The sequence below is a fragment of the Schistocerca cancellata genome, chromosome 4 (assembly GCF_023864275.1).
Source record: "Schistocerca cancellata isolate TAMUIC-IGC-003103 chromosome 4, iqSchCanc2.1, whole genome shotgun sequence".
In the NCBI taxonomy this organism is placed as follows: Eukaryota; Metazoa; Arthropoda; class Insecta; order Orthoptera; family Acrididae; genus Schistocerca; species Schistocerca cancellata.
In genome coordinates, this window is record NC_064629.1 from 733,361,708 (window position 1) to 733,384,313 (window position 22,606).

A 22,606-nucleotide genomic window follows, 5' to 3' on the forward strand; every position below is an offset into this window, starting at 1 on the left:
AACATCTCGTCACAGATAGGTAGAATATTGAGGAAGCATCAAATTAGAGTCATCTTTCGCCCTCCTCCTAAAATATCATCACTGTTGGGATCCGTTAAGGATGACCTGGGCCTACGTAAATCAGGTGTCTACAAGATTCCGTGTGATTGCGGCAAGCCATATACAGGGTGTTACAAAAAGGTACGGCCAAACTTTCAGGAAACATTCCTCACACACAAAGAAAGAAAATATGTTATGTGGACATGTGTCTGGAAACGCTTACTTTCCATGTTAGAGCTCATTTTATTACTTCTCTTCAAATCACATTAATCATGGAATGGAAACACACAGCAACAGGACGTATCAGCGTGACTTCAAACACTTTGTTACAGGAAATGTTCAAAATGTCCTCCGTTAGCGAGGATACATGCATCCACCCTCCGTCGCATGGAATCCCTGATGCGCTGATGCAGCCCTGGAGAATGGCGTATTGTATCACAGCCGTCCACAATACGAGCACGAAGAGTCTCTACATTTGGTACCGGAGTTGCGTAGACAAGAGCTTTCAAATGCCCCCATAAATGAAAGTCAAGAGGGTTGAGGTCAGGAGAGCGTGGGGGCCATGGAATTGGTCCGCCTCAACCAATCCATCTGTCACCGAATCAGTTCTTGAGAAGCGTACGAACACTTCGACTGAAATGTGCAGGAGCTCCATCGTGCATGAACCACATGTTGTGTCGTACTTGTAAAGGCACATGTTCTAGCAGCACAGGTAGAGTATTCCGTATGAAATAATGATAACGTGCTCCATTGAGCGTAGGTGGATGAACATGGGGCCCAATCAAGACATCACCAACAATGCCTGCACAAACGTTCACAGAAAATCTGTGTTGATGACGTGATTGCACAATTGCGTGCGAATTCTCGTCAGCCCACACATGTTGATTGTGAAAATTTACAATTTGTTCACGTTGGAACGAAGCCTCATCCGTAAAGAGAACATTTGCACTGAAATGAGGAATGACACATTGTTGGATCAACCTGTAACACCATAGCTCTAATGCTCTACTCATTTATTTTGTTTTTTCTTTTTTTTTCTTTTCCATTTAATTTTACATCGTTAAGAACCTGTAAATGTTTTTGATTGAATAGATAGCACAAAATTGTATACTCTTTTCTTTGTCAAACCTTTGATGTCGTGATTTGATTCTATGCAAAGTAGTGTATCTGTAATTTAAAATTCTTTGTCCCATTTGGAGGGAACAAAACTTACTGTATATAATTGTAATTTTGTGTGAATAATTTTTTGTAGAGTTGTCAATATGTGTAAATGTTTTGTTTTATTTAATGTATTTGGTTGCTGTTATGTAAATTGCTGATCCTCACTTAGGGCTCTTAGTTATTCTGTATGTAAAAGGTGTAGTGGTTCCCCTCGGGAACGGAACTGTGTAGCGCGCGCAAATTGTGGTTGGCCTAGGTGGAAAAGGTGGAACTGATAGTCAGTCGGGGACGAGCCAGCAGTCGGGGACGAGCTACGAGTCCGTGCACTGCCAAGTAACAGATGCATATTGTGATGATTCCGAGGGAGGCTTTTTCTGCTACTTTCCAATGCCTCGGATGGGTGGATAAATAGCTGGAACTATTCTGGAATTTGTATTTATCATCGCCACCAAGAAATGACAGAGTCTAGCAATTCTACCTGCAATTCCACCTACCAACATGCAGTTGCCACCACATTGCGCAATCTTTGCATCGGAATACCGCATTGATGTACAGTGAAGGATCAGCCTAATGGATGTGTTAGTGTGTTGAAATATAAGGTAATTCATATCTGAATTTATGTACCTACCTTGATTTTACTCCTCATCATAATACCTCTCAGGGTCCTCTCCGTTTGAAGTAAAGTGATTACCGAGTGTCCTTACTGAAAGTACATTGAAACCCAGTTTTCTAATTGATGCCCTTTGAACATAATAAAGAGAAAGTTAAAGTTAATGATGCTTGCTGAAAACAATTTTCCTATTAAAACTGCTTATTAAAGTGCTGTTGCCAACTGCAAAATTAAATGTTCTTGAAACAGAGGCTTATAAAGGCAAATGATCACATTATTGTCTGTAGTAAATTCTAAAAGGTGAGTCAATTTCTTGCAATTTAGTCAGTATTGTGTTTCGCTGTAGTAAAAGTGAGAAAGCTGCAGTTGTGAAACATTATATATTCAGGTTTGCTAAGTGTTTGTGTATCTTGTGCATTAGAAGTGCATATTAAGAGTAATGTTATAAAGACCATTCACTTTGTGTAAGCCCTGAAAGTAATAGTGTGTTTCGGTATATGTTATAATTTTGCAAATAGTTTGTGCTGCTCTGTTAGCTTCAATCTTAAAACATATGTGTGTCAGAGTTCATTGCACTCGCGTGTGGCTAAGTCTAGGTTGTGTTTGTCCATTATAGTTACTTATACCTACTTTTATAAACGAGAACATTAATCTTTCTCTTGCCTAATTAGGCTGGCGACCGTTTCCCTTATTTTATAAATAGTATAGCTAGACAAAATTTTGTTTGTTACTATACAAATATTTACGTAATTCTGACTTTCATTTCCGATAAGCCACCTCCGTTAGGAACAACACGGTCAACATAACAAAATTCCTCTCAGAGGGTATCACAGTTCTGTTGCTTTATACCATAATTATTAATCCAACAAAATAATTCTGTTTTGCAAATTGCCTCCAGTTTTGTGGTTATGGTATAACAGTAGCAGACAGGGAGTGTTATAAACCATTTGCAGAAGTGTACCCGTGCAGGCCAATCAGCTGCTGATAGTGCCTGCACACGCTGTACATGGTACGGAAACAACTGGTTCTCCCGTAGCACTCTCCATACAGTGACGTGGTCAACGTTACCTTGTACAGCAGCAACTTCTCTGACGCTGACTTTAGGGTTATCGTCAACTGCACGAAGAACTGCCTCGTCCATTGCAGGTGTCCTCGTCGTTCTAGGTCTTCCCCAGTCACGAGTCATAGCCTGGAATGTTCCATGCTCCCTAAGACGCCGATCAATTGCTTCGAACGTCTTCCTGTCGGGACACCTTCGTTCTGGAAATCTGTCTCGATACAAACGTACCGCGCCACGGCTATTGCCCCGTGCTAATCCATACATCAAATGGGCATCTGCCAACTCCGCATTTGTAAACATTCCACTGACTGCAAAATCACGTTCGTGATGAACACTAACCTGTTGATGCTACGTACTGATGTGCAATGAGTCGCATGTCAATACAAGCACTGAAGTCAACATTACCTTCCTTCAATTGGGCCAACTGGCGGTGAATCGCGGAAGTACAGTACATACTGACGAAACTAAGATGAACTCTAACATGGAAATTAAGCGTTTCCGGACACATGTCCACATAACATCTTTTCTTTATTTGTGTGTGAGAAATGTTTCCTGAAAGTTTGGCAGTACCTTTTTGTAACACCCTGTATACGGCAGATAAGAACGGTGCAGGAACGTATTGTGGAACACCAGCGGCATACTCGCCTTTTCGAACCTACCAAGTCCGCAATCGCTGAACATTGTATTTCTACTGGCCACTCTATGAATTACAATGATACAAAAATTGTGGCTCAAACATCAAATTTCTGGATTTCAATTATAAATGAATCCATAGAAATAACATTGTCAGACAGCGAGACTCTTATCAATCAAGACAGCGGTTACCAATTAAATTCCGCTTGGAATCCTGTTGTAGAGAAACTTCGTAGTCAACGTAGTTATCGGTATGAAGATGAAGATCGATCTGATATCGAAATGCCAACCACGGAGAACGCCAGGCGCAGCGCATGTGAACGTGCACGCTTTAACAGTACATGCGCAGCGCATGCGGAGTGCAGCCCCCTTTGGCTTTAAATAGCAGAGCTCAGCGCGTATTCGTCTCATCCGTCCTATCCTCTGTTATGCCAGCGTTGCCTGGATTTCCGCTCCCACCCGCTTTTACACGGCCCTCCAAATCCTTGAACGCCATGCGCTCTGCCTTGCCTTCCGTATCCGCCTTCCTTCCCCCACACCGCTCCTGTATGAACTGATCTCCTTCCCCCACCTCCTCCTGTTCCTCCAACATCTCCGCATCCTGTACATTGTTCGCAGACTTGATCCCCCCCACCCTCTGGTTTCCTCCTTCCTCTCCACCCCCCGCCCGTTGCCGCGCCTCTATCGCTGTATCCCTCCCTCTCTCCACCTCCACACCCTCCATCTCCTTCATCAGGGCAATTTCCAACGCCTCCCCCTCCCGGATGACGAACTTCGCCGTGACATCTACCCTTCCTTCCAACTATAACCTGGCCTTGTTCCCCCCCCTCCTCCCCAGGGCCCCCTTTCCTCTTTCCTTCTTCTCCCAGAGCGGATTTCCCTCCGTCCCCCCTCCCCTGAGACCCTGCACCCCATACCTGCCTCTCTCCTTCCCACCCTACCTGGCCCTCTCCCGTGCGCCCCCTGCTCACCTCCCCCATCTCTTCCACCCCCTCCCTTCTTCAGGTCTCCCTCATCTCCTAGCGCCTGGCAGATCCTCTGTATTGCTCATCATCAGTGTGCCACATCAGTGTTGTGTTTAGTGCTGTTACTCGTGTGCATCAAGAAATGTGATTTTAATTGTGTCCTGCCTTGAGGTTCGCCGTCAGTGTTACATTATGTGCTATGCCATCCGTCGCTACTTTTATGCTCCAGTCATACTGTGCCTTGTGTTCTTTTAACCGTCGCCGTGTGTGGCTTTTTATATGTGCTACTTTTAAACAGTTTTTTGTTCTCTCCATTTTATAGTCACCCCGTTTTGTTTTGTTTTGTCTTCCATGCTGTTCCCCCTTTTTTTATATCTATGTTCACCTTATTCTCTCCTTTGCTGTTTTTTAATGTCTCCTATTGTTTTGTACTGTCTTTCGGCTGAAGAGCAGCGCCTATGCTGCTGCCAGCCCGCCCCGATGGGGAATTGAAACACAATAAAGGAAAAAAAAAAAAGAAAGCGTATTCGCCAGTACTTCTACAGCTGTACTCACCTGAAGATGGCCGAAAGACTTTGTGCCGAAATATCGTGGCAAGATGTTACTGACTTACGGCAGTTCTCCCGTGTTTTTATGGAACAATCAGTTCGCCGGAAAAGTTTCAAACATCACATAATGAACTATATTCGAAAAACCGGATTTACATTTAAATACTTGAAATTAAATAAATATTCCTATGGCTGGACCATAAACACGCTCTAACATACATTATTAGATACATAAACAAATAAACATATATCAAAGGAATAGAACAAAAGCTAGGCAAGTAGCCTAATATCTCTGTGCTTTCTAAAACACAGTAAATATTTAACCACTTTCTTCATGAATAGCATATATCGGATATAAACAAAGACATAGATGAATAAATATATTTATAAGCATACTGCTACCTTTTCTTCGTGTAACTGTGGAGTACTTATGGCCTGACGCGATCGATAGTAATCGGCCACTTTGAACTCCAGTAACTCATGTACCATTCAAGTTACATGCCTGTAATTTATACCAATTTAAGTTTACACTAATAGCTTTCTAAAGACACGTCGATCGACAAAATCGGGTGAAGCGTTCAAATTTTGGAAATTCGTTGCTGGGTGTTACTTATATAATTTATTGTCAGATATTAAACTTTAAACTAAGATAGGTATTGGAAATCTGATTACACCATCAGAATCGTCGTGCAGATAATGGTAATATATATTTATCTTTTTGAGGTATCATGATTCATCTGGCTACTATTAATTTCTATACGAACTGTGAAATGTCTGCCACTAAGGTTTCACAAAGTCCGCCATCTTTGGCACTCCCCGGCATAGACATCTCCTTCATCGACACAAAGCACGGTCCTCGTCACAGCGGAATTCCCAGCCACGCGGCTAGACCGTGCTCTGGGGCTACTCCTCTCGTCCGGCTAACGTTCGGCACGTGTTTGCTGCCGGGCCCCGGCTGCCCGAGCGGCCCGTGCGGCCGCAGCAACTCCGAACTTAGAATATTTCCAGGGCGCCGAAACTCGCCCGTTACCTCACACCTTCATGGTAATTCATGTTAGGCTTTCATTTCAGCAAGATAATGATGCCCGCCTGCATACAGCGAGCGTTGCTACTGTTTGTCTTCGTACATGCCAAACCCCACCTTGGCCAGCAAGGTCGCCAGATCTCTCCACAATGGAAAACGTTTGGAGCATTATGGGCAAGTCCCTCCAACCATCTCGGCATTTTGATCAATTTAACGCGCCAGTTGAATAGAATTAGTCTCGATATCGCTCAGTAAGATATCCAATAACTCTTTCATCCAGTGTCAACCGGCATAACTGCTTGCGTGAGCACCAGAGTTGAACTAACGCGTTATTGACTTTCTCAGTTTGTGAAGCTCTTTCTCTTGAATAAATCATCCATTTGTTCTGAAATTGTAGTGATCTCTATGTGTGTGCATATCGGAGTGGCACTGGAATTTATGTTTCAGGGCGCATCTGGACTCAGCCATAAACTGATATGAGGACAGAACAGTGTGTAGAAATATTTCTGTTACGGATTTCTGGTAAGTGACAATGGAACAACATATACTGTATTTAACGGATTAACTTAGAATATTGGCACATACTTTACCCGACGATAAAAAAGAAGCACCCAGAAGGGGAGAAGGAAACAAAATGAAACTGCACGGGCTGAGACGGTATTTAATGTTATTTCAGTGATTACTCATGCCTCAGTCATGAGTACCTAAATTACAAGAAACTTGGCAGTATGCGCACGTTTATCAGTATAACACTGAAAAACTCTGACATGTATTCATGCACTGTTTCGATTGGGAAGGGTGTCATTAATCCTTACAACTGATGAAAATGGGCCTTAATATCCTATATACCGTCACGGGAAAGAAGTGGGGGTACGAGCTGGTCCCAAGCCAAACGTTTTGTGGGAGACGGATCTGGGGATCTTGCTGGACACATGAGTACCTCAACATCATGCAGATAGTTCACTGAGACATGTACCATGTGTGGACGAGCATTGTCCTCTTGAAAAATGGCACCATGCCACCGACGCGTGAGAGGTAACGCATAAGGACGAAGGATGTTTGTGATGTACCATTCTGCCGGCATAGTTCCCTCAGTCACTACCAGCAGTGACCTGAAGTCTTAGGCGATGGTTTCCCATACCATAGCGTCAGGAGTAACACCGCTATGTCTCTACAAAACATTGGAAGATTGGGACCTCTCCCCAGTTCGCCACCACACTGGCTGACGATGGTAATCAGGGGTGGTGTAGAACCGCGATTCGTTGCTGATCACAATCCGACGCCATTCATCATTAGTCCATGCTTCCCAGGCATAAGTTTGTATTGTGGTGTTAACGGAACCTTACGCATGGAACGGAACTTCCCAAATAGGGCTGCTGCTAGTCTACGACCAATGGTGCGGGATGACAAAGAATGTTGCAGGTGCAGATGTGAAGGACTTACATAAAGGTAACTTACGCAGTGGGTTTTTCATTCAAAAATTCCTTTTGAATGTTGTTTGTTCGTGAGAAGATCGTGTTATCCTCATATAAGAAGGAGAAATGCCTACCAGCAGGAGTTAGAATTCTACAGCAGCAATCTAGTCACGTTTAAAGACAGCGGTTTATCGTTCCGTGGTACTACTGCTGGGATTGGTGGAGATCCTTTGACTGCAATGCGAATATGGAACTGACGAGTTCAGGATTGCCATGCCCAACGCCATGCTGTGTTTCAACAGCCCTAAGCGATTAGCGAGAGCGCAGATGCATTTTTCGCTCCGCCTTGCAACCACATCAGATACCTTGGGTAAGGAAAAGACAAGTATCCACACGGACAGTGCGACGACGTCTGGAGCACCACAGACTGTTAACACCTCGACCATATTTGCAGCGCCCCACGACATGGCAGAAGAAGAGAAGTGCGCCGACAATGGTACGACCAACGAAACAATGTTGACAGGAGTGGCATCATGTTGCATTTGAGATGAGTCCCATTTCTGTGAACAGTATCACGATGGAAGTATCCATGTCTGGAGTCTTCGAAGATAACTAACATAGCCGGACTGGATTCGTCATCGTCATAATGGTCCAGAACCTGACGCGATGGAATGGGGTGTTATTGTGTAGAAAACACGACCACCCCTGGTTCACATAGCCGGCAATGTGAACAGTAGCGGTTATATTTCTAGTGTTTGGAGGTCGGTTCTATGTCTTATCTTCGAAGTATTCGTGAGGTCACGTTTCAACAAGATAACGTAACACTTTGTGTGCCCGTACTGTCCTGACCTACTTTAATTCGGAGGGTGTTTTACTGCTTTCCTGGACAGTACGTTCTCAAGAAGTCGCATCCATTGAAAACGTCTGTCATTGGTTGCCGATAGACTGGCAAGCCACTAGTCACCAGCCACTATGATTGATGCACAGTGGCATAGAGCTGAGACAGCGTGGCGTGCCACACGTTGGCACCATAGTTTGATAACATCGCTGAAGCACAGGTTTGTAATGGATCATGTGCGTGGAGCAGGCGTGTGTGTGGAGTGAAGAGGATAGTTAATTACTTCTGGACAGTCACGGTTGCCTCTCTTTCGACTGTGGCGGCTACGTAGTTGTTCGAGTTGCCTGTGTTTCGGAAGAGTCTGGATGGCACAGACTGGTAATCCTTCGTACTGAAAAGGAGTTACTTCCAGGCAGTCGGGCGGTATGGTTGACGCTCTCGACTGTGGCGATTGGACAGTTGTTCATATGAAACGCCTAAGTTTCAGAATTGATTGAATGGTAAGGAGTGCAAGTTCTCCCAGGTGGAAGCAGTATGACACATGGAACGACGTGAGAGCTAAGTGTGTTTGCCCTTGAGCGGGGCCTTGGAAACCTCCGTTGAGCAAAACCGATGTGTCCAGCAACGTGTGCCATACAGAAGCACGTTATAGAGAAGTGGTCTCAATGTATCTCCGTATTTTCTTGGTACGTTCTGAATATTAAGCATTTGTGGCTTTTATGGGAGTATGTAGGACAATACAAGTTATGGATTCTACCGATATGGATGCCACCTTGTCAGACTAGAATAATACCAACTATATGTGATGATTTTATGCTTATCCGTCTGCTTTGCTAACGAATAGTAAGCAATTAGTGGGGCTTGATGTCTTGTTTGACAGTACTGGCCGAAAATCAGTGTAGTGGATGTGTATTAACCAATCATCTGAATTACTCCTAAAGTCATTACGTTTCATAGATACTTCCGTGCTCATTAGGAAAACAGACTTTCTCATGTGTATAAGGGCTGTGGCCATGGAACCAGCATCTTGTTGGTGTCGACAAACAAAAACAATAGATCCCGACCTGAAAAGTTTCCGAGGTGAATTCGGAGTAATTTCTGTAAGAGAAGTTAATACTACGGAACTGTTATTAATACGGTTAAGCGTATTATGTATTGTAGCTACTTTAACCATGCTGCTCTTGATTCCTTTGGAGAGTTTGAGTGAGACGTGGGACGTAGGGAAGGCAGGAAAAGGTGTGGATGGGGCCTTACTCAGTTACTGTTGGTTGCTCAGTTTTTATTTTTTTTTTTTTAGTTATGTGCACTTTATTTGGAACCAATTGCAAATGTGGATGAGAATAAGGAACAATTATCAAATTTGACTATTAAGACACAATGTCTAATTAAAAATTCTGAAGCAAGTTGCACTCACAGCTGAAGGCCTTATTGACGAGAAATTCAAATTATTTGTCGGCTGAAGGCCCCAATAGTATTAACTCAAAAATAATTCGACGGCTGAAGGCCTGTATAGCAAATTCTTAAAAGATTAAACTTCTCCAAGAGATATTAAAACATATTTTTTTAAACAGAAAAACACAATAACTCTTTTTTTAAAAAAATCATCACAATCTGATCAAACCAAGAGAGAAGTGGGCCTCAGACAGTGCTCCAAGGATCGGCCTGGGAAAGATCGCACAACTTCATAACCGACGAGACAGACAGCCAATAATTGCATTCACTTAACGGATGGCAACTCAAACTAGTGATAGTTTAAACGCAGACCAACACTCTCGCAAAATCTACCTAACGTCTGGTAACCAACACAACCCAGACAAGGCGGAACCGGCGGACAGCACTGCGTCTTCAGAATTCAGTCTTTAGAACACCCTGAATCAGAAGGAACCACTACGACCAAGGTAGTCCAAAAGAACAAAATATCCGAACCACAGTCAAGGAGGCTGTCGAACTACACGCCATACCGGATAGCAGCGGCAAGGTGAGGAAAAGTACACTGCCGCGAAAATATGCTAACCTCCAGGGCAGGGGCGTTAGCGGCCACTAGGCAGAAAAATACCGCTGGTGGAACTTCGTGACTAAACACAAGGAATTCAATGATTAATAATAAGAAGTGGAAGACGGCTAATTAATTTCGCCAACTCCAAGCACTCCACTCGTTGCTCTTCGTCTCAGCGACCCTGCGAGCAGCAACGCACGAACAAACGGCATGATCTCAAACGGTGGAGGTTTCACTACTGGGTTAATGTTCACACAACTCAAACGTCCTGGGTCCGGTGGAAAACGGGGTTGTGGCCCCTGCAACTACAGCCCCTTGATCCGACAATGCCTGCGTGCCGCCAGCGGTCCTGGCATATCCTCTGCTGCCTCACTACTGCTCCACCCCAACCAAACTATTGACACACCCGACCTGGAAAAACTTGACGTCCTTCCAAAGATAGTACCACGGTACAGCCGGCCGGAGTGGCCGAGCGGTTCTAGGCGCTACAGTTTGGAACCGCTTGACCGCTACAGTCGCAGGTTCGAATCCTGCCTCGGGCATGGGTGTGTGTGATGTCCTTACGTTAGTTAGGTTTAAGTAGTTCTAAGTTCTAGGGGACTGATGACCTCAGCAGTTAAGTCCCATAGTGCTCAGAGCCATTTTTTGAACCACAGTACTAGATATCGATAAACGCTGCTGCTGCCACTAGCGAACAGACAACGTTAGCAACCGTAGTGGCGCCAGTAAACACAAGAAGAAAACGAGACGCCACTATCCCTATTACATGATGCCAACCTCAACGGCACCAACGTGAGGCGCACGCAGCTCATTGAGCTTTAATGAAGAGGTGATATTGAAGCGTTGGACAGTATTAATAATATCTTAATCGTATTACTATGTCGGTGCATGAGAAACAGTGCACTGTAAACGAGTTTCGAATTAGAAGAGTTCTCCCCACATGGAGTACCCACTAATTCAGCTTGGCAATGCCAAAACACACACGTGAGCTGCGACATCTGCAACAAGCCGACTTTTCTGAGTTCACTGTCGTCACCATCCATCCCCAACAAAACATTATGACCACTGCCTACAGCGACGTTGGATGCCCCCTGGTGGCGTTGCGAGCACGTGACGCAGTAACAAGAGTATGTAAGCGAAGCAGACAGGGATGGGGGATCAATGTATCGAAGATACGGGCTGCAAATGGGGAAATACATTGAGATAAGCGACTTCGACAAATGACAGACTATTATTACGCAGGGCCTGTGAACGAGTAGCTCGAAAACGGCGAAGCTGATCTAATGTTCACGCGCTACCCTCGTGAAGATCTACGGAAAGAGGTAGAAGGACAGTGAAACTACCACTAGGCGCTAAATGATTGGACGTCAACGACTCTTCACAAAACGTGAGGTTCGGAGGCTTGTCTGCTGTGTGAAGTAGGATAGATGATTAACGTGCCATCTCTGCCGAAAGAGCAGAATGCTGGTGCACGCAGTAGAGTTTCAGACCACACCTTTCATCGTACATCGTTGAACATGGAGCTCCGCAGCAGACCACCCCTACATGTTCACATGTTCACCCTACGAAATCGTCAATTACGATTTCAGTGGCCACGGGACCATCGGGATTCGACCATCGATCGATGGAAACGTGTCGGCTCTTCGGGTGAATCACATTTCTGCTGCACTAGGCCGACGGTATTTTCCACAAACGCCGTGATCGTGGTGAACGGCGGCTCGGAACGTGCAGGGCGCGACGGACACAGGCCGGTGGGAGAAGTTTTTTATGCTATGGGAGACATTCTCCTGAGCTTGCATGGGACATTTGGTAGTAATCACCTGGGAACCACCTGCGTCCCTTCATGCTTGATGTCTTGTCCGACGCCAATGTCATCTTACAGCAGTATGATTGTCCAGGTCTCGGCGCCAAAACCGTGCTACAGTAGTCTGAGGAGCATTATAGTGAACTCACACTGATTTCTCGGCGATAAAACTCGCCTGATGTAAATCCTATGGAACACACCTGGGTCGCTATCGGGCGCCGTCACCGAATATGCAAATCAGCGGCCCATTATTTACGTGAATTACATGACCTGTTCGAAGACATCTAATGCCACATATCTCCAAAATCCTACCAGCTAACCGTCGGATCTCTGATACGCAGAATCATTGATCTATTTCGTTCCGAAGACGGACAAACAAGCTATTAAGCAGGTCGTCATAATGTTTTGGCTCAACAGTGTCTTTCTCCTATTCGGAGTAAACAGTCGATTGTCCCATTTGGCTCAGCAGAGGTGACTGTCCGCTCGTCAAATACCTGTGGCCGTCATGTGCGGCAGTTCACGAGGGCGGGAATATTATCTCTGCAATACCTGAAATCCACCGCAGACACTACTGACCTCGGAAACCCAAAGTCTTGTGTAATATCTGATATGCATGTTCCATTCGTCTTGCACCGAACACATCATTTACCGTTTCGATGTAAAATTATTTTTGAGATCGGGTCACTTTCAAATCTGCCGCTTCTGGGTACGCACACAGCTACTCCACGTGACGAATCGGCTGTTCGTTGTACAAGGTGTTACCTACAACGCGTACTTTCATACACACGATCCACAAACACTGGTGAACGTCCGTGGAGCAACACCACCTAGTTACGAATATAACATTTTATTGCAGCCGTTGTTGTTGTCAGATGAAAATAGCATGTGGTGTACTGAGACGATCTGGCAAACGTTCCCGATACATGCGTTGTGTAGCTCTAACATTACATAGCGTAAAGTGAAGCGCGAGAATTGAATCGAAATTTGAATTTATTTTGTATCCAAAGGATACATTTCTGGACAAGGGTTTCTTAACAAAACTGTATTAAGTCCCTCGACGACCCCTACAAGCCTCTAATAGGAATTGTGAAACACCCTGTTACAGCTTGTCTACACTCGGTACGCCACATCTTTCTGCAAAAAAATCTATGCGCGAAGCATACATCTATTACCGTCATAACTTAGGAAAAGATCTTCCCGAGACCCCAAGAAAATTCTGGTCCGACCTAAAATCACTAAGAGGATCTAAGGCTTCTATGCAGTCACTCGTTGATAAGTCTGGTGTGGCGCTAGGAGATGGCAAAAGGAAAGCCGAAGTTTTAAACTTCGCATTTAGGAACTCCGCCTACCGTGTGGCGGACATAGTAATAGGCATCCCTGGCGTAGAGAAGCAACTGAAAGACTTGAAAACAGATAAGCCGCCAGATCCTGGAGGAATCCCTATTCGATTTTTCAAAGAGTATTCTACAGCACTGGTCCCTTACTTAGTTTGAATTTATCGCGAATCTCTAGCCCAGGGCAAAGTCCCAAGCGATTGCTGAACAAAAGCGCATATGACTCCCGTGTACAAGAAGGGTAAAAGAACGGATCCGCAAAATTACAGACCAATATTCTTAACATCGGTTTGCTGCAGAATTCTTGAACATATTCCCAGTTGGAATATAGCAAATTTTCTTGAGACGGAAAAATCGCTCGTGCGAAACTCTGATTGCCCTTTTCTCGCATGACGTTCTGCGAACCATGGATGAAGGGCAACAGGCAGAATCCATGTTCCTAATTTCCGGAAAGCATTTGACGCGGTGCCCCACTGCTGACTGTTAATTAAGGTATGAGTATACGGAATACTTTCCCAGATAAGTGAGTGACTCGAAGACTTCTAAGTAACAGAACCCAGTACTGTGTCCTCGACGGTGAGTGTTCATCAGAGACAGTATCATCAGGAGTGCTTCGGGGAGGTTTGACAGGACCGCTATTATTTTCTTCATACATAAATCATCTAGCGGACAGAGTGAGCTGCTGCAGTCACTTGCTGATGACGTTGTGGTCCACGGGACGGAGTTGTCGCTGATTGACTGTATGAGGATGCATGATGATTTAAACAAAATTTATAGTTGGTGTGATGAATGGCAGCTAGCTCTAAATGCAGAAAAATATAAGTTAATGCGTATGAGTAGGAAAACAAACCCGTAATGTCCGAATACAGTGTCCGAATAAAGTAGAGTGCTGCTTGACACAGACACGTCCATTAGATATCTATGGGTAGCGTTGCAAAGTGGTATGAAACGGAACGAGCATGTAAGGATTGTAGTAGGGATGGCGAATGATCGGCTCCGGTTTATTTGGAGAATTTTAGAAAAGTGTGGTTCATCTGTAATGGAGACATCATATAGAACATTAGTACGACCCGTTCTAGAGCACAGTTCAAGGGTTTAAAGAAAGATGTCGAAACAATTCGGAGACGGGCTGCTAGATTTGTTACTGGTAAATTAGAATGACATGCAAGTATTACGGAGATGTTTCGGGAAAAGCTGTTAGCATGACTGACATAAAAGTAGATATATTAGGTGTTGCGAAACAATTCAAATCACTTAAGAAAGGAAAGTCTTCTGGTCCAGATGGTATACCAATCAGGTTCTTTTCAGAGTATGCATAGAGTATGCAGACACGCTAGCGCCTTTCTTAGCAATCATATACAACCGCTCACTTGACGAAAGGTCTGTTCCTAAAGACTGGAAAGTAGCACAGGTCACACCAATATTCAAGAAAGGAAATAGGAGTAACCCACTGAAATACAGACGCATATCACTGACCTCAATTTGCAGTAGGATTTTGGAGCATATATTGTTCTCGGACATTATGAACCACCTTGAAGAAAATGACTTATTGATACATGACCAACATGGATTCAGAAAATATCGTTCTTGTGCAGCGCAGCTAGCTCTTTATTCCCATGAAGTAATGAGTGCTGTCGACAAGGGATCTCAGATCGATTCCATATTCTTAAATTTCCAGAAGGCATTTGATACCGTTCCTCACAAGCGACTATTAATCAAATTGCGTGCATATGGAGTATCGTCTCAGTTGTGTGACTGGATTCGTGATTTTCTCTCAGAGATGTCACAGTTCGTAGTGATAGACTGTAAATCATCGAGTAAAACAGAAGTGATATCTGGCGTTCCGCAAGGTAGCGTCATGGGCCCTCTGCTGTTCCTGATTTACATAAATGATCTAGATGATAATCTGAGCAGCCACCTTAGATTGTTTGCAGATGATGCTGTAATTTACCCTCTAGTAAAACCATCAGACGATCAATTCCAATTACAAAATGATCTAGAGAAAATTTCTGCATGGTGCGAAAAGTGGCAATTGGCACTAAACAAATAAAAGTGCGAGGTCATCCACAAAGGTACTTAAAGAAATCCGATAAATTTTGGGTATACGATAAATCGCACAGATCTAAGGGCTGTCAATTCGACTAAATACATAGGAATTACAATTACGAGAAACTTAAATTGGAAAGACCACATAGATAATATTGTGGGGAAGGCGAAACAAAGACTGTGCTTTGTTGGTAGAACACTTGGAAGATGCGACAAACCCACTAAAGAGACAGCCTACATTTCACTTGTCCATCCTCTGCTGGGATATTGCTGGGCGGTGTGGGATCGTTGCCAGGTAGGACTGACGGAGTATATCGAAAAAGTACAAAGAAGGGCAGCTCTTTTCGTGTTATCGCGCAATAGAGGTGAGAGAGTCACTGATATGATACGCGAGTTGGGGTGGCAGTCACTGAAACAAAGGCGGTTTTCTTTGCGGCGAGATCTATTTACGAAATTTTAATCACCAACTTTCTCTTCCGAATGCGAAAATATTTCGTTGACACCTACCTACGCAGGGAGAAATGGTCATTATAATAAAATAAGAAAAATCAGAGCTCGAACGGAAAGATTTAGGTGTTTCTTTTTCCCGCGCGCCGTTCGAGAATGGAATGGTAGAGAAGTAGTATGAAAATGGTTCGATGAACCCTCTGCCAGGAAACTTAAGTGTGAATTGCAGAGTAACCATGTAGATGTAGAACTCAAATGGGAATCCCTGGAGGGAAGGCAACATTCTTTTCGAGAAACACTGTCGAGAAAATTTAGAGAACCGGCAGTTGAAGTTGACTACAAGAACGATTCTACTGTCACTAACATACAATTCGCATGAGGACCAAGAAGATAAAATGAGAGAAATTAGGACTCTTACAGAAGCACATAGAGAATAGTGTTTCCTCCGCTGTATTTGCGAGTGGATTATGAAAGGAAATGACTAATAGTGGTACAGGCTATCCTCCGCCATGCTCCGTAGGTGGCTTGCTCAGGATGTGTGTAGATGTAGCTACAACATTCGGGCATCATATACGGCACATTTCGAATGGAACAGGCTTGCTGTGGCGTTTAGTCTCTGAATGTAGCAGCTTTGCAGCAAAGATAAAGAAATTCGTTAGCACCAGTTATTTGTACTAGAGTATATGTGGGCTTGGTAAAGATATCTCAAAATATCCGACAAGTATCCAGAGGTCAGTAGTTAATCTGGTGTAGACTTCTCGTGTTATCGAAATGTACGAAAAGTAACGCTGCTGGAAACATAACATGTCAGTCAGCTGAAAACATGGAACGCAGACCGAGAGAAAACTGTAAACAATTATTTCGAAGTCCACCACTGTCGGTCCAAAGCCTGTATCAAACAGGATATAACAGATACAGCGCCCGTCGAACAGTACTCGGAACACACCAAACAACGAAGTTTGCATTACGGCAGATACTCTTCATGCGCTACAACCGAACAGCTAATGTAACTTTTCATATAAAATCCTGATATCCATTTGCTTCCGTGAATATCAAATCCACATTCGATCTCCATATGTTTACTGAGAATATCATTAGGAACAGTTAGAAATATCTGAAGTTCACTGTTGAATTCTAGTGACACAGCTTGACGCTTTTAGGACACTGTTGCGTGTTCAAATGCTATCAAAATAACATTGCCTTGTATGAAAAAACAGGGTACATATTGAAGTAAAATACAAGCGTTGCTCAGAAGACAATGCACCACATTTTTTTTCAGCCGCCGGAAACAATGCTACGATTGCGAAACGTTACGTATGTATTATTTGGAGTCTCCTGAGTGAGCGCGCCAAGTTTCCGTCACTTCCGACAGATAGCGTAGCTGCAGGAACGTTTCAAAATGACGTCTTTAGGTGATGTACGTTACAAGCAACGTGCCGTAATTGAGTTTCTCACTGCAGAAAAGAACCTGTGGGGAATATTCACAAACACTTGTGCAAAGTCTATGGAGCATCTGCTGTCGACAGAAGTACAGTTAGACGCTGGGCACGGAGGGTGAGGTCATCAGAAGGCGGTTCGGCGGAGCTCCACGATTTGCAACGGTCGGGGAGACCATCCACATCTGTCACACCTGACAGCCCTAAGCTAGGTCCCTCGGACTACCACTTGTTTGGGCCATAACAGGAAGCCATTCGTGGAAGACATTTTGATGATGAGGAGGAGGTAATTCACACGGTGAAGCACTGGCTCTGCCACCAGGACAAGAATTGGTGCCGACAGGGAACAGACGCCCTTGTTTTGCGCTCGAGGCAAGCCACAGAACGGGATGGAGATTACGTGGAAAGATAGGGTGTGAATATAAAACACCATACTTTCGTGTGTGCATTCTTACTATGTTCAATACAGAATTGCTAAACAAAAAAATGCTGTGCATTACTTTCTGGGCAATCTTCGTACAAGTGTTTATTAATTGTGGATAAACACAAACTCAATGAAGGAAGGTTTTGTGTATCATATTGTATGCAATCACTGGCACAGCCCTCAAAAATGCTGCATCACTGTCTAGCGATTGACAGGACTTTTAGCTCACAGGCGACGACGCGTGATGAATAGGTGAGACTCGGATGCTGATATGAGGCGAAACAAAACACAAATTAAGCGACAATAACCAAACACTCTATGGATTTCCTACCATAATCTTTTTTGTGATCAGTGGAATAGAGTATAATTTTGCCTCACAGGTCCATGGGACACAAATTTGTCCCACCTCTGCTTGGTAGCGAGATCTTTCAGTGGGTTCATACAGCGAATCTTAAGCACAACTTTCAGCAATCAGCTTTGTACTATATCTGGTTGACAACTTTCCTAATTTTTCCTGCTAAATGCCTTTCGTCAACTTGGTTTACTTTTTGGTCACTTGTGATGACACATTAGGTTCATTATACTGTCGACTGGATTGCAGCAGCCAGTTACCATTTATGTTATTAAATTTTCCGATTTCTGGTGTTTGCACAACCATTTACTGAAGGTGGACACTTAGGTTACAATGTAAAACTGATGTTGTTGTGGCAGTCTTTAGTCCGGAGACTGGTTTGATGCAGCGTGAATCGCTTCATCTTTGCGTTGATACTGCTACCTACATCCATCTGAACCTGCTTACTGTAGTCGAGCCTTGGTCTCCCTCCACAGTTCTTAACCCTCCCCCCCCCTACCTCCAGTACTAAATTTTCAATCCCTCGACACATCAGGTAGTGCCTTATCAATCGATCCCTTCTTTTAGTCAAGTTCCACAAAATTCTTTTCTCCCCCACTTGATTCAGTATCTCCTCATTAGTTACTCGATTTCCACATCCAATCTTCAGCATTCTTCTGTAACACCACATTTCAGAAACTTCATTCTATTCTTGTCTGAACTGTTTGTCTTTCACTCCAGACAAACACTTTCAGAAAAGTTTCTTTACACTTAAATTGCTCTTTTCTAGAAATACATTTCTTGCTATTGCTGCCAGCCGCTGTGGCCGAGCGGTTCTAGACGTTCCTGTCCGGAACCACGAGGCTGCTACGGTCGCAGGTTCGAATACTGCCTCAGGCATGGATGTTTGTGATGTCCTTAGGTTAGTTAGGTTTGAGTAGTTCTAAGTCTAGGGGACTGATGGCCTCAGATGTTAAGTTCCATAGTGCTCAGAGCCATTTGAACCATTTTTTTGCTATTGCCAGTGCGAATTTTATGTCCTTTCTACTTCGGCTTTTGTCAGTTAATTTGGAATCACAATAACAAAACTTATTTAATACTTTTATTATCTCATTTCGTAATATAATTCTCTTAGCATCGCTTGATTTAATCCGACTGCATTCCATTAACCTGGTTTTATATTCGTTGACGTCCCTCTCAAGACCTCAAGGCACTATTCACTCCATTCAACTACACTTCCAAATCCTTCGCCGTCTCTGAAGATATTGCCATTGGGCAACCTTAATGTTTTTGTTTCTTCTCCCTGAATTTTAATTCTCTTTCCAAAATTCTCCTTAGGCTCCAACATACTTCGCTCATTGTACAGACTGAATAACATCAGAGATAGGTTACAACGCTGTCTCACTCTTTTCAACTACTGCTTCCCGTTCATGTCCTTCAACACTTAGAACTAATCTGGTTTCTGAACAAGTTGTACATAACCTTTCGGACCCTGCTATCTTCAGAAATTGAAAGAGAGTGTTCAACGAATCAAAATTTTCGAAAGCTCTATCTGAATCTGCTAATTCTATGAACAGTCTATCTTCTCAGATAACCACAGTGCTCCGTAAATAAAATTTTCATGTATGTTACATGTAAGTTAAAGCAAAGGAACAGGTTTGTGACTGGCTGCTGCAATCCTTTTAACAGTATTATACAACACAGTCATTCTGTTACTTCATCTTTTATGGAAAAGCATCACGTCATCAATTTAATATCGTCAAATTAGTATTTGACACTTGTCTTATAGCAAAGATAACGGTTTCAAAGAAACTGTATCTTCCACTACACCACAAGTGTTTATTTGCTGCGTCAGATGTAATTCAGTTTTCTAATACAAACGCAACGCTTGAAAGATGAGAGCATTCCTAACCACCATTATTCTAATCATGGCATGAACAAGATCAATACCACAAGGAAGGTGACGTGGAGGTAGCCTTCAAGACAGGGAAGACCTAAATGAGACATACAACATGCTAGAAGATATCCAGGGAGATTTGTCGAAGATTTGCAAGAAATAAGTTGAAATGTAACATCATTTTCATGATAGTTGTGCTTAACCGTTCAGCGCCTACAGTGATAGCACTAATGTTACATCAGTGCTTAGAAAAGGCCTATCACATAGCGGAAAATTTTTCAGGAAACAAACGGCCATGCTCCGACCGTCCACCAAGAGGTAACCCAAGCGCCACTTGAGGCCATGGTCCGCACAGACCTGTTGTATTCCACAAGACACGTGATAGAAAGTAGACCTGGCTATATACCAGAGCCGAGTGATATTTAGGGCAGCGCTAGGGCCAGACCTCATTAGTTCGCTTTGAGTGAGTTTCCTGGACCAGGCGCCAATTCGACGAACATTCCATCAATGAAGACTCTCAAGAGTGTTACTTAACATCGATAAACTATCGACGAATCGATAGTATCAACACTATCGGTAGTCTGGTTTAACTATCAATAGTCCTATCGTTTATTATGTAATTCTTTTTGAACTGGCGCCTGAAAAATTGTCGGTTCCTATTAATCTCCAGGGCTTTTGGAGTGCAGAGGGAAAGTAGATTGTATGGAGGTATTTAATCAACAACAAATATGGTGGCTCATTAGCCAGTCTAAGTTGCTTATAAACTATGTTGTTAATAGATTGGTCTCTGTGGGGGAGGGGTCCTGAAAGAGACAATTTTCTTGTTTGTCTTTCGGTGATGACAACTCACGGTCGTGCGCATCTCGTACTGATCAGGTGCTTATGGTAAAAACTGCACACGTAAATAACATGGATTCGTGAATATGCGTTATACTGATTTTCATCTTCAAATACACCTGCTACTGTCCTCTTCTGTTTCTGAGTCGTCATTGTACTTACAACTGTTTTTAGTTGTACGTGTCAATGGGTAAAACGATTCTAAAACAGTGACGCAATCCTAATGCCCCTGCGTCACTTCTCCTTTTGCAGAAGCCCAAATATCATTAATATGTTGGTTTCCCATGTTTTGGTCGATTAGCGTAGCTTGTTCCTTCAAGGACACACCAGGTCCTGCAAAACTGAACATAGTAAAAGCACAACCTGTCGAGTGCCAAGCTTTTTTATTTGTACGGTGGCTGAACATAATTATTAAAATATACAGCTTTATTTACATGCTCTCTGCTTTCACAGCATTGCAGCGCATATTCATATGTAATTCGGGCGAAATGTGAATGTTTCAGTGGATGCGGGAAAAAACTAATCTCTTCTTCCCAAGAGTTGACTGTGAATGTCCAGGAATGTTTTTGCAAACCTCCTGTAAAAATCCTGTAAATATTTCTTCAGCTCTTGCTGAGACCCCTTGTTTGAGACTTGTGCAGCGGGTGAATAAGCTCACCATTATTTTTATTTTTTTTCATTTTTTCGAGTTTACATCATTCTGCAATATGAGTAATAATTTTTCGAGTGGCACGGGGAGGAATTCTGCCTTAGAGGAAGAGCTTCTAGCTCTACAGAGTGTCGTAGTAGGTGACCTCAATGTGCCAACAATGGCTTCTTCGTCGCTCATTTCGTTATTTAAACGCCACACAACAGTAGGATTATTCTTCATCACGCACCTATAGTGGCCATAACTGTTGAATCGCCGTCGTTGGCAGCAGTGAGACAAAGAGCACAGTAACGAAGAAGTATTCCGATTGGTGCCGACATGAAAAGATCAGTACTTTTCAGACGCCTCTGTTGGGTGAGGAAATTCTGCGCTTCCAAGATTATTTTGTTTATGCAAGACATCCTTAAACAGAGCTTACACATTATAAACATGATCGTGGGATAGGACTAATTTAAGAGACCACTAAAAAGAAAGCATGGGGAAAAAACTAGGAACCACGGATTAGTAATAGAACTGAAAATTGAGGGGTCAACTTGTGAGCTAAAACAAGTGCAAGAGTTTGAACCACGAGAATCGAGAAGCTCTATAAAAAATTATTTTAACACAAGTCAGTTGTACGATGCTTGTTTAAAAGTAAAAAAAACAAGAAAAAGAAAAAGAACTTGATTCCCTTTATGCACGAATGATTGCTATCGATATGCTGCTGTACAGAACTTCCGACCATCAAGGTTTGAGAAAATTTGTTTATGCCTTAGACAGCAAATATGAGTTGCCAGATATAACGACACTTAAATGTTTACTTATCTCAAAACTATAGGAAGAGATAAAAAATAAATTAGAGAAAATGTAATTTTTTAGTGTTACGACTGTGAGTTAACGAGCATTGCGCTCTCATTTAAATATATGGCCGAAAGAGTCAGCCTACAGGAATTGTGAAACGAACCCTGTCATCCAGGACCAGATGTCACAAAGGGCGCAGATTCACCACGAGATGGGGAACACACAGGCGTCTATTGTCTATTGAGACCTAAGCGCTGTAGTTCTCGAGTGAGACAGACGAGAACCTACGTCATAGAGAAACCCAGTAGAAGGCTTTTTTGGCCAAGGAGACG